The sequence below is a fragment of the Crocodylus siamensis genome, chromosome 7, assembly GCF_052110815.1.
Source record: "Crocodylus siamensis isolate JL-2025a chromosome 7, ASM5211081v1, whole genome shotgun sequence".
NCBI classification, from domain to species: domain Eukaryota; kingdom Metazoa; phylum Chordata; order Crocodylia; family Crocodylidae; genus Crocodylus; species Crocodylus siamensis.
Window position 1 is genome coordinate 72,835,121 of NC_143401.1, and position 12,537 is coordinate 72,847,657.

Here is a 12,537-nt window from a genome sequence, read left to right on the forward strand (position 1 = left end):
CCTCATTAGCATGCCCGGCACACGCCGCCGCCCCGCCCGCCGCCGCGCCGCCCCGACGGGGCTGCACGGGCCCCGGGGTGCGGGTGGGATGGGGGTGCGGCGGCGCAGGGCAGGCCCCCCCGTCCCGTCTCACCTGCTCGCAGCCGCGGGGCAGGCCCCCGGCGGGCGGGGGCAGCGGCGGGCCCGGGCTCTGGCCCTCCGCGGCGCCGGGCTGCGCTCGGGGCGGAGGGGTCCCCCCGCCGCCGCCGCCGCCGCCGCCTCCGGGCTTGGCCCCGCGCAGGGACTCGAAGTCCAGCGTCTTGTTCTCGAAGGCGCCCTCCACGCGGCAGAACATGCCGCCGGCCTCGCGCCGCCCCCGCCGGCCGCCCCCGCGCGGCGCCGCCGGCCGCCCCGCCGGGCGCTCGGGCGCGGGCGCGGGCGCGGGCTCGGCCGGGGGCGCGGGCGCGGGCTCGCCCATGGAGCGGCGCGGCGCTGTCCGCCGCCGGCGGTGCTGGACGCGGCGCGGGGCAGCAGCGGGCTCCGAGCGCGCAGTGAGGCTGAACCTGGGCCCCACCCGCGCCCGCTGGACTACCTCAGGCACCGGCCACGCCCCGGCGGCTCCAACCTGCCCCGGCTGCAGTGCGACCCCCCCGAAGAAAGCCACCTGATGGCGGGGGGGCCGTGTCTGCAGAGCCGTCGGGCGGCCGCGCCGCGCCGCGCCGCCTGCGAGGCTGAGCGGCAGGTGCGTGGAAGTGCGGACCGGGAGGGCGCCGCGTGTGCGGTTCCTGAGTCCCGGAGGCCAGCCCAGAGCCCCGCGGAGCAGCAGCCGTCTCCGTGGCACTGAGTTGATGGCGCCCCAAACGTTTCACGCCAACCTCTCAAGTCAAAAACGACCGTCTGCCCCTGCTGAAACTCGGTGTCCTGGCCGAAGCCACTCAAAAGTGTGACACTCAGCCCCCTTCCTGGCTTCTCCAGGCGCTCGGCTCTTACTTTTCAGCCTCTGTATTTATTCTTGCCCCGGATTGTCTCTGTTTTTTGCTTACAAACAAAACCAAACCTACTTGTCTCACGTTATTACTATCCCATCCAACGGAAGGATATAGTTACACCTGCTTGAAGAGAGTCTGCACTGATAATTTAGTGCTCTTCTCTAATTGGAGTAGTATTTACATCTGGAGGGACTGTATAGTTCAGCTGATTAAGGATTTCACACACACAGGTGCGGTAGTTGTCTCCAACCAGCTCTCTACATTGAATTGTAACCTTCAGCGAACTACAGCTTTATGACAACAAATCCTTTTTTGATTTACTTCCGCTGACAGAGGATTGTAGTTTCTGAAAGGAGGTGTCTGTTCTAATGTTGTATGGACTTAGGTCATCCTGCAGCCTACGACCTGATCCAGTGTCCATGGCAGCTAGTGGACTTTAAAACAGTTTGATCCTGTGGAAGATGCACCACGAGCGCGCATGGTAGGTCTGCAGTGCCTTAAAGCTGTTTGACATGCTGCAACTTCACCTCTTGACTGCGCTGCTAATTTGCAGCATGGCATCGAAATTTGACACCAGATCCTTGTGTCAAAAAAAGCTGCAGAAAAAAATGTGGGGCGGTGCATGCTCCAGGATCATGCATGGCCAGACAGAAGCTGGGTCCTCCAGGGAGACACTTTGGCTTCCAGCCAGAGCATCTCGTCTCTTCTAGTTGTCCAGCATGCCAGGGAAGAGCTGCTGTGAGGAGGCACAGCAAATTTGTGCCACTGCTATTTTTGCTGCGGCAAATGCACGCCCCTGGATGTGCCCATTCATCTGGGCGTGCCTTATGGGATGAAGGTACCCACGCTCTCATGTGACTCATGGTTTATTCTTTATTCCTAATATAAGTACAGAAAATATTTACTTATCCAGGAGATATTCTCCTGGTACTTTATAGAAATGTACTGCATTGCTAAAATTAAATATATGAAGAGCAAAACCTCTCTTTTGTCTACAGAAGAAATGCAAAACAATTTTCTATTTTGAAGGTTTAAAACAGACTTTTTTATTAAAAGTTTACAATACTTTATGTATTTTACAAATGAATAGAAAGTCTCTTGATATATATCATATGAATCACAATACAAAAATATGTGTAAAATTTTGTAGTTGATTAACATACAGTCCTATTTTAGGCCTGTCAATTACCGCTTCAGCACTGAACCAAACATTACATATTAAGGATATGGTTATTAGAAGATAACATTAAGAAACACAAATAACTGATGGCATATCTGCCATCAGAGAAAACATATTATATAATTTATATTTTGCATAAATTTACAGTAGACCTTTTTATAAAATGTACAATAAATAAATACATGTATTCACAACATGACTTCCTGAGTCTAAACTAAATCCATTACTGTGCTAAAACACACTGCCCATTGTAAGGTCTTAATGGTGGTGATTTGACATCAATCCACCAAGAATGACTCTCTGGTATATTATTTTCTTAACTACATGTGTTTTTATTAACAAGCTGTGTAAGGCACTCAAGGATATACCAAAGGCTACAGAAATTACTAGAGGAGGATACTTTAAATAATAGCCACAGTCCTTCAACAGCTTGTACAATAGGTATATGCCTGAAATACACAACATACAGGTGTCGACAAAGTAAGCTGCAATTCAAATGGATTTTAGTTTAGACATAATAAAAACAAATGTGTTGCTATGCACATGCTATGTCATCAATTAATATAATTAGTGTGCCATATAAACCCAAAATGTTGTATTATCTAGAGTCTAGACAGTGAACATTTATTCCTACTTCAACATCTCTTAAGAAACTCTACTATTATGAATTAATGCATTTACACATACTTTTCAAATTCTTTTAGGCAAAACTTACTTATCATAACATATTAATAGCCAGCTTAATATTCTGGCTTTTTTTTTATCTGGCCCTCATCCTTATAATAATCAGAAAAGAGTAGTTGAGACTTGGGAAATTCTAAACAACACTTAGAAATGATGGACTGGATTGTTCAACCTTTACTACAGCTGGTGAACTCTTATTTACTTGGAGTTGCCATGCAAGACTGGTAGGGTGAGCAGTAAACGTTCTCTAGTGCACATAACAATCTAGCCCAGTGCTTTAGTTTCTTAGGTTTTCATTTTTATTTTAAGTTTGTATGAAAAAGATCCATTTGAAAATAAATACATAAATAAAAAGTTTAATTATAAATAACCTAGATTTAGGCTAATGCCCCATCTTGTGATCCTATATTTTTGGGATCAGGTTTAAAAAGGTGCACAAGACCCACAAGTGTAAAGGATGGCAACAATCACAGGATCTGATGCTGTCATCCATACTCATGGAGAGTAGTGCCTTTCTCCATAATGACTTGACATTGGTCTTAGTGTTATTGTGAATGGAGGAAAGTGCTATTCAGCATAAGGGATGTTAGTAATATTGGGCCCAAAATGATTTAAAATTGACAGTGAAATAAAATCTGTGCTTGAAGTATGTAGCACATGTATGTGAATACAACATCTCTGCATCTACGTAAAAGAAATAATTTCTAAAACATTCATTGAGCCATTTTTTCTTTTGTATGTACATAACTTTTTTACGTATAAACATTAACAGTTTCGTAAGCATAATCACTTATTTACATGCTTTTCTGTCCTGTACATTTAACTTTTTCTTAAAAAAAAAGCAGAGATTAAGAATGAGTAAATTATGAAGAAATAGAACTGAATTCTAGACATATTTACAACATGCAAGAGCATGGCCTGAGTAAACAAAAATGAAATGTATTTAAGCTAGTTTCAGATATACTTGTCTTTACATTTTAAACTTCTAACAAGTGCATCAAATATTACCATGCATCTCCTCACCAGTAGCAGCATTTGAATTCCTAAACTCCCCTGGAGCATTAGGTCTGTATGGTCAGGCATTCCATTTAAGGCATTTTTACAGATGCCTGCATAGTACATTCCATCAAACTTCAATCCAAACGTTTCCTAATTAGAGTTCAGCCATATTTTTGATAAAGCTGTTATACTATTTGCCATTGTTCCAAGTAAATAAAATACATTAAGACAGCATGTATCTACATAGAAATCAACTGTACAATTAAACTATACTGTAAGCATGGATTGTAAAAGTAAAACATTTAGTACAGCTATGCAAATCCCAATATTGGTCTTTATAGCCTGTTCAACTAGAATTAGTAGAATTACTTCTATTATATGGTCATATTTCCATATCAAAACTCATACCTTTTGATTTAAAATGTTTTTTCATGCTAATATGTTACAAATATAACATTTTTATAAGCAAGACATTTTTCTCATCTTTTTTGTAGATTCTGTTCCTTTTGTGTGCTTGTTTACATTCTATGTATTCAGTTCAGTTTGAAACATATATATTAGAAGTGTCAACAACTGTGGATTTTATAGCATTTAAATACTGAGGACTTTTTTTTCTTAGCTCTGTTACTAAGCAAACAACTCCTGGAAGCAGTGCAGGTACCTACAGAGTTAGATAAACACAAGAAATAGCTACAAAAGCGATGATCTCTCCAGCATGTGATATCTAGTCCAGAACAATTTGGGATTTGGTAGACTGAATTAGATAAATCTCAATGAAAATCACAATTAGACAAGGATGCATCCACTTGCTGTTTTCTCTCTGGAATAAAAAGGAAAAACAAAACCAAGATAGAATATACATTAAATTAGTGTCCACAGCACATTGTGTTCTTCATGCAGCATACAATCAATTTTGCTTATCCCAAAACCCCCGAAGTTTTCAGCCAAACATGGGATGTGGTGTGCATAACTGAGGTTGTAGTTTACTCCTGTTTCCATTTTCCTTCATGGGTCAGGATACCAAACTGAACTACCTGCATCAAGTTATGGATAGGAATTTATTTGAGTACTACAAAGTGCCTTGGGAAAATGTAGGGCTATGGGGATGTGCAGGTCAGGGAGCAGTCAGGGCAGAGAGACTGCCTTCAGCTGGCACTAACCCCAAGGTGGCAACCAAGAACTGGGTGTCTTCCCTGTCCAGTTAGTGGTTACCACAGGCAGCCATAGGTTGGCAAAAGTCGATGGGGCTGCTTGGAAGGCATTCACAGTGGCTACCAGTTACCTGATGGTCTTCCCTGTATGATTAGTGGTTGTGACAGCTGGTTGATGGGACTGGGCAGAGGGCAGCCAGACCTCCAGAGTCACAACAGAGCTCCCTGAAAGCTCATAGTTGGGCAGGCTATCAGGGAGCCAGCCACTCTTCCTCACTCCCCCTTGGACAGGGACAGGGAGAGTGAGGAACTGTGGGATGCTGAAGGTCCTGGAGGCCCCTGTAGCACTATGTTGAACTGTACAGGCATTACATAAGGTGCTATGAAACCCAAAAGATTCTCTTTGAATGTAATGAGCAGTATTTTGTAGAACTTTCAGTGTCTTTGTACTGCTTCAAATTGTTTTTATACTGCTTTTTGTAGCAGTACAAGGGTGTATTTAGTACTTACAGGGCACATCTACAGTAGACGCTACTGCATAGTTGTTACTGCACATGTATTACGTACTTGTATTAGCAAGTACTAAATAAATGCACAGTAATCAAAGTTACTGCACAGTTACACCAGCAAACATCGTTTAGGTAATGCTACTGCGTAGTAGCCTAATAATAATTTGCAGTAGTGTATTAGCACTGTCCATGCTGTGATGCACTACTGTGCAGTATTTTTTGGCTACTGCACAGTCAGCGTCTCGTGGAGATGTGCCCACAGTGTAACTCCTGTCCATGGTCTTGAACTGCACCAGTGTCCCCCTTTGGGGAGGAGATGTTGTTCACCATGAAGTACCATGTGAACTCTAATCCAGCCCAGTCCAGAGAGGAGAACAGGGATGTGAAGATGGAAGATGCATGATGTAATATTTTATTATTTTACATCAAAATCTGCTTTGGGCTGAAATATTCCAAAGAATAAATTATATATTTTGAAAGAAAGTACAGACTTTTAATTTTAAAAAATAATTAAAAACAGTCCTGAAGGAATTTTTTTCCAGTCTTAATTATAAACTTTAGGTAGTGTTCTTTTATTGACCAGGTGAAAGAAAAACAGAGTTAGAAGATTCAAGAGGGAGTAAGTGAAGTAGAAGACTGGCTAGAAAAGGTACATAAAGTATTTAGTCATAAGGTCCCAACTCAGATATGGATATAGGAAGTAACAGGAATAAATTGCAAGAAGTGTGGTATTATTGCTGTTGAGTGGCCTATGCTGAATATGTTGATGGACTTAGTAATAAACTTTACCACTACAATTAGCAACAATCACAATCCCATGACAGAAATCTAGTATTACATAGACAGTGCTGATAATACCCTGTCACTTCAAGATCATGCTTCCTCTAGACAGTTTTGCCTCAAATTTTCCATCATTTATGTCACTGGTCCTATTCAGGGGTTAGCAAATCTCTGAAAAGGTAAGAAGGTATTATGGTACAAACACTAGTGGCTTCCTGGACATTTTGTATTAAAACTCTGTCAGGGTGATGGGCCAGCATTTGAAAATTCATACTAGAGCTGACTAGATGCAGAATGGAAGCTTTAACATACTAAGGTGGCTTCCTCTCAACCTTCTGAAATGTTAGCAAGTACAAGACACACAAGGCCTCTGCGCTGCAGCCGGGCAACTGGATCAGCAACACACATCCCCTACCAGGGCCAGCTGAGCCTGAGCTTACCAACTGGGTCCAGGGCTGCTTTTAAGGGGCTCTTGCAGCACCTAGCCCGTGCTGTACAACAAATTGGCTTCAGTCTGTAAGTAGCTTTCACCTGTGCAACCTCCCCGGTGCCTACTCCTGTATCCATGCCTGTGTACCCAGTCCTTAAACTTTGGAACCCCAGTTTGACTTTGACGTCTTTCCTGACATCTGCTTTGGTAACCCCTCTGGAACTGTGCGTGAACCTCATTTGACCTTGGCTTGCCCCATGACTACAGACACTGGTAGCACCCCTGGCTCTAACTACTGGGCCTAATGCCTCTGTGGACCCTGCCACATGGGGACTAAAGCTGGAATTTCTATGAAAAAAATGGAAAAGATGGACAGATTGATTTAAAGATGGCAAACATGAGATAATATAATGTAAAGACTCAGAAGGGGCTGGTATTATTGAGAACGGGCTAATGTCTTTAGCTCTAACATCTGGAGTAAAGAGGGGGATGTACAGGTCACAATGCAACTAGCCATTGATGCTGTCAGATGGACACTTCTTGAAGGATGGGTTCTTGTTAAGATCATGGAATTGTGCAAAAGTAAAGAATATATATCTTATGTCAAAATAACCACCTCAAGCATGACGTCTTTCACAGATAAGCAGAATAGTGCTTAACAGTATCCTTAATTGAAAATATAGCTCTTGCAGAGCAGTCATGTTATCAAAGTAGGCTATTAACCACTGCCAAACATCACATAGGAGGGACTCAAAAATGACCACTTCTAAGTTCATCCCTCTGTCTTTTAAAGTGTTGCATCACCAGATATTTTATACTTCTCTTAAACTTTATCATGACACAAAAGATAAAAGAGAGGGGGAAAGCTGTTGTGTGCTAAGCTAAAATGGAGGAAAATATCAAAGAGGCAGCCCCGCCTGGGACAAATGCATAGTGAGCAAAATCCATTGTTATAGCTTTTACCTGCACTTCCATATAAAGCAGAACCATAGAATTAAGGTGGGATTCAGTGGCTGAATCAGGCAACCTTAAAGTACAAGCTCATGTTCCATAGCTCAGATTCAGCTCTTGTTACTGGTTAAACACAGAGCATATATAGGGATACTGAAGATTGAATAGCCCTTCCATAGCCCACTTAACATGCCTGTATTTAACTAGCAGAGATGGGATTTACTTGTTATGCTGGTGTGAATGAATGTGCTGGGAATGAGGGATCTGTCTACAAACCACCCTGAAGGAGAATTTCAAATGTAGGCGTTCAGTAGCACTGAGGCTAGGGTGCATGGGAGAAAAAGCAACTTTTTTCTTCCAAGGATAGCAAAGGGGAGAAGCAAAGGTGGGATTTTTAGGAACTTCTGTTGAATGCCTTTGAAAATTACAATCTAAAGCTCTGTGCAATGTATGTTAAGTAAGAAATGTTATTTCCAAGATTGCACTTTACCTTTTGAGTAATTTATCTTACAATATACCAGTATTTTATAATTTATATAATTGCTAACATAGGTCTTTCACAGAAGACTCAGGCCCTACCCTAAAGCACATACTGTCTAAACTTAAGATGTGACATGAATATAGTTGGCATACAGAAGAGAGGCGATGGGGAGAGAAGATTTAATGCAGTTACTCATTGTAGGCTTAAGCAATCCTTGGACCTTCTTCAACTTTTTATACACGTGGAAGTGTAATGGAATAAGATAATGAAAATTGTCAACACCTAGAACTATTGGCACCACAAAAGTAATGAGATTTCAGGAGGGATTTAACTTTTAAAAGCACCTGGTGCTGCACTGCATGCATCGCATGCATTTGTATAAACAGCAAAATGTGCATCAGCACTGAGAAAATGGGGGTGGTGCACTTTTAAATTAATACACATGGAAGGTGTTTTAGTTTCAAAGCACACTGCTACCATTTTCTTAGTGCTGATATGAATTTTGCCATTTATACAAATGTACACAACACAGCACCGAGCACATTGGTTTGCATGCTCCGCAGACCTGAGTGCACCTTCAGCCACTTCAAAGGCCACTGGTGCTCCCTCATAACCTGCCTCGAATGGCTGAGAAAAACCACCCCTGGGTCAGCATGTCAGTGTGTGTGCTGCACAATATTTGCGAGGCTGAGGGAGAGGTATGCAGAGAGACCTGGGGAGAGGAGGTGTGCTCGGCGGAGGTGGCCTGGTGGCAGGAGCATGGCCTGCAGTGGCAGCACCAGTGGCAGGCTGTGCACCCACCAGTGAGGACCAGGGCACTGGGTGTGGGAGGACCTGGCAGACCACCTCTTACAGGACTCCCCCTTCTAGCCCACCTGTCCCACCACCCACACATCCCCTGCCCACCCCCAGCACCACTCTCACAACATGCACATGGTTGAAACAAAAAGCTTTATTCCCCTCACGGCCCCCTCTCCCCTCAACCAACAGAGCCCCTTCCCCTTCCCAACAAACAGAGCCCTTCCACCTCCCCCACTAACAATAAAAAAACCCTCTTTCCAAAGTGAAAACTATATATCATAGTCTCAGTCTCTGTTTGAGTCCCGACATAGAGGGCCATGAAGTGTGGGCACCTGGGGGACAGAGCTCAGGGGCTGGCAGCCTGGTCTGACTCATCCCCAGGTAACAGTGGCCAGTGCTGCTCTGGGGGAAGGGGGGTGCTCTCCCTCTGGCTGCCCTAGGGCAGTGCCAGCATCTCCCTGCAGTGCCGTGTGTGGCACCTCCAGGTCTTCAGGTGTGTGGCCTCAGGATGAGAGGTGGGACTGGGCCTAGGCTGGAGGCAGGGGACCTGGGGTGGGGGCCAATTGCAGGGCTAGGAATGGCAGCTAGGAAGCGGAGGGCACGTACATGACTGCCAGGCCCAGGACAGTGTCCAGGACCTGATGGTCAGCATTCATGGCCTCTGGCGCCTAGCAGACCACAGCAATCTGCTCGCACAGAATCCACAGGTGCTCCTGCTCGAGGGCCAGGAACACCTCCTCCTGGGCAATGGCTTCCACCTGCCAAGCAAGTACCCGCACCTCCTGTCCCTTGGGCAGCTCCACCAGCCACTGAATCAGGTGGCTCTGAGTGTGCCCACAACTGGTGCAGCCAGTGCATACAGTGGGCTAAAGCGCCTGGTTGTGGCAAGGTGGAGGCTGCATCTCTGCTGCAGCTGGTGGGCTCTCCCCTACGTCCACTGCGGCTGTGCAGTGCCTGGACTTGGATCAGGGGTCAGCTGTTCATGGATGCCTAGACCCAGGTGGCCACCAGCTAAGGCCGCTATCCCCACTTGCTCTCCTGGGGCCAGTGGGGCGCTGGGTACTGGCTGCAGACAGCCTGCCTCCCCTGCCGCCTTCTTAGGGTGGGACAGGCCAGGCTTCTGGCAGCACTTACCACATGGCTGGGGCTGGTGAGGCTGGCAGCTCACCATGGGTCTCCCTCTTGGTGACAGCAACTGACAGCTCAGTGTCTTTGGCTTGTGGTGGGTGGCAGGCCAGTGCCCAGCCAGGGGGTCGAGCTAGTGCTGCTGGTGGCTAGTGGTGGCATGGGCATCTGCTTCTTGTGGCAGCGTTTGGGGTTGCAGAGCTGTCGAGACAGCTGCTGGCCTGGGCTCCCTGAGCTGCTGGGCAGGGGGGGCGTGCAGCAGTTGGGGAAGTGGGCAGGTTGGGGCACTGACACTTGAGGACACTTCCTCTGGTGACATGTTACCAGAGGGGTCAAGGCAGAGCACGGGCTCAGGCAGGCTATCCCTGTTGGTGGCCACTGCAGGGTGCAGCCTGGGGCACTAAAATCTGGGTTAGCTGCCACATGAAAGGCATGGTCTTATGGGTACAATGTCATTAGTTCTTGGATATTTTGCATTAAGTTATTCTAAGTTTGTCCAGGAGTCTTTATTGTGGTGTTTTTAAGTGGGTAGAATTATCAGTCTCATACCTATACAACCTTCCATGAATGAGAAAGTTCAACCTAAGGCATGATTATTGTTTTTAAAAAGCTTTGAACAAGAGAGAGATAAACGGAAACTTTATTTAAAAATTCAGAAGAGGAGTAGAACTGTGACACCTCTGTAAAGGCACTCTTACAGCTGACAAACAATTGCAGTAGCATTAAAGGAAAACAACTCTAAAATGGAGCAATCAAATATTATGGAGCCTAATTCATACAGAAAATGACTGATTTAAATCAGCCATTTATTCTACTAATGCATATCCTTCTATGAATACTGTAATTCAAGGGTACAGATAGGATAGCTAAAGGGATTTACTTGCAGTTTGTTCAAATACATCACCCTGAGCTGAAAATCACACATGATCTTACCTTTAGTATACTTCTAGTAGAAAAACCAGAGGGTAATGGTTAATGGATAAGACCATTCCCAACTGACACTCAGCAGATGGTCCATCTGTCCTTGTAGCCAACTCTGAACCAGGCATTAGGTGTATGGACCATGTGGCTTTGAGAAACCCACATTATAAGTGATTTCCATTTTCTTTTAATTATTCTTTTGGAAAAAAATATGATGAATTTGAAGAATGACCAATGTAAATGAAATAAAACAGATAGATTCAAGCAGCTGAGTTAATATATTACAATAACATTTTCCATTTAAATATACAACTTTAATAGGGTTAGTTATTAAAAGACAGAAATGATTTTGACTGTCTCAATTATGTGATGCCCTTATCTCAGGCTACCAAAATTCAAGAAAAGGAAAGACAAGTACTAGGAACACTAGGAAACATTTTAAATTCATTAGTATGGGAGACATTGGGGGAAAATAAATCAAGAGCGCTTTTTTAACAGGGGTTTTGAATGCAAAATACAACCCTCTACTTTGTTTTAAAAGGAAGGTACAAGACAGATGCTGGAAACAGACATAAATTTTCCCATGGGAGTAGTAGGGAAAATACTGAAGGAAGTCAGGATCATGTTTCAATGAATGAACATGAAACTAAAACATCAGCTGACTGAAATTACTCTTAGTGATTAGACAGGAGCTATCCTAAAATCAGAAAGTAATATGCAAAGGCACAAGAGAATTTTTAACAGATATATGACTAGAAAAAGGAAAATTTCTGTTGAACCAGCAATAAGCAAAATCAATACTTAGATTGAAGGCGTCTTTTAGGAGACTACAGAATTGGAAAATGTCAGGGAGTGTAATTTTATATCCAGAAAATGTTGATTTATTTAAGGGGACTTCATGTGGATTCACAGTAAAGAATAAGGTAATCAGAAAATTATTTAGAATCAGATACTATGGTGAAATCTAGGTGTGGTCATACATTAGCTGGATCACCATATAACATATGATATAATGTCATGTAATATATAACTCTTCCTTGTCAGGTTCACTAAAACCCTTTATCAGATTTTCAGTGGCACTACCTGACAAGCCTGATGGCAGTCTTAGTAAATAGACCAAAGATGGAAATAAGTTTAGAGACTAAACAACACTTCCGTGTCCAGAACTAGTCCAGGTGGACTGGGTCAGATAAACCTGACAGCGAGCACAAATGAGTAACTTCAGCCTCTACAACTTGTCAATCTAATATGACTAAATATACTTAAATGCTGTTTAAAATCTAGTGTCACGTGACACCATGAATTTCATGCAGGACAGGTGATTACATGGAATTTGTAACCTTTACCATAAATATTTGTTTTTGTTATTCCTGCATGGCCTCACATTTGGTATCGCCCAGTGCATCTTTCCTTATTTGCAGTCATGGGATGTCTTTTCAATAAAAATGCTAATACTGAAGCCTGGGTAAAGATCCTCAGCTGTGTAGCAGCTACAGATCAATTTCACTATTAATCACCAACTATAAACTGTTCACCTACAATATTTGCTAAGATACT

The 12,537-nt window shown here is 44.0% G+C and overlaps 1 protein-coding gene across 1 annotated transcript in view; it reads right to left on the minus strand.

The window, feature by feature from the left end:
* Positions 1 to 469: 469 nt before the first annotated feature.
* The window catches only part of JAKMIP3 (Janus kinase and microtubule interacting protein 3), a 195,919-nt gene continuing 183,851 nt past the window's right edge, over positions 470 to 12,537 (minus strand). Inside the window, exon 23 of the mRNA XM_090058773.1 lies at positions 470 to 4,651. The gene's annotated coding sequence lies outside the window, so the exon portion shown is untranslated. The remainder of the gene's footprint in view (positions 4,652 to 12,537) is intronic.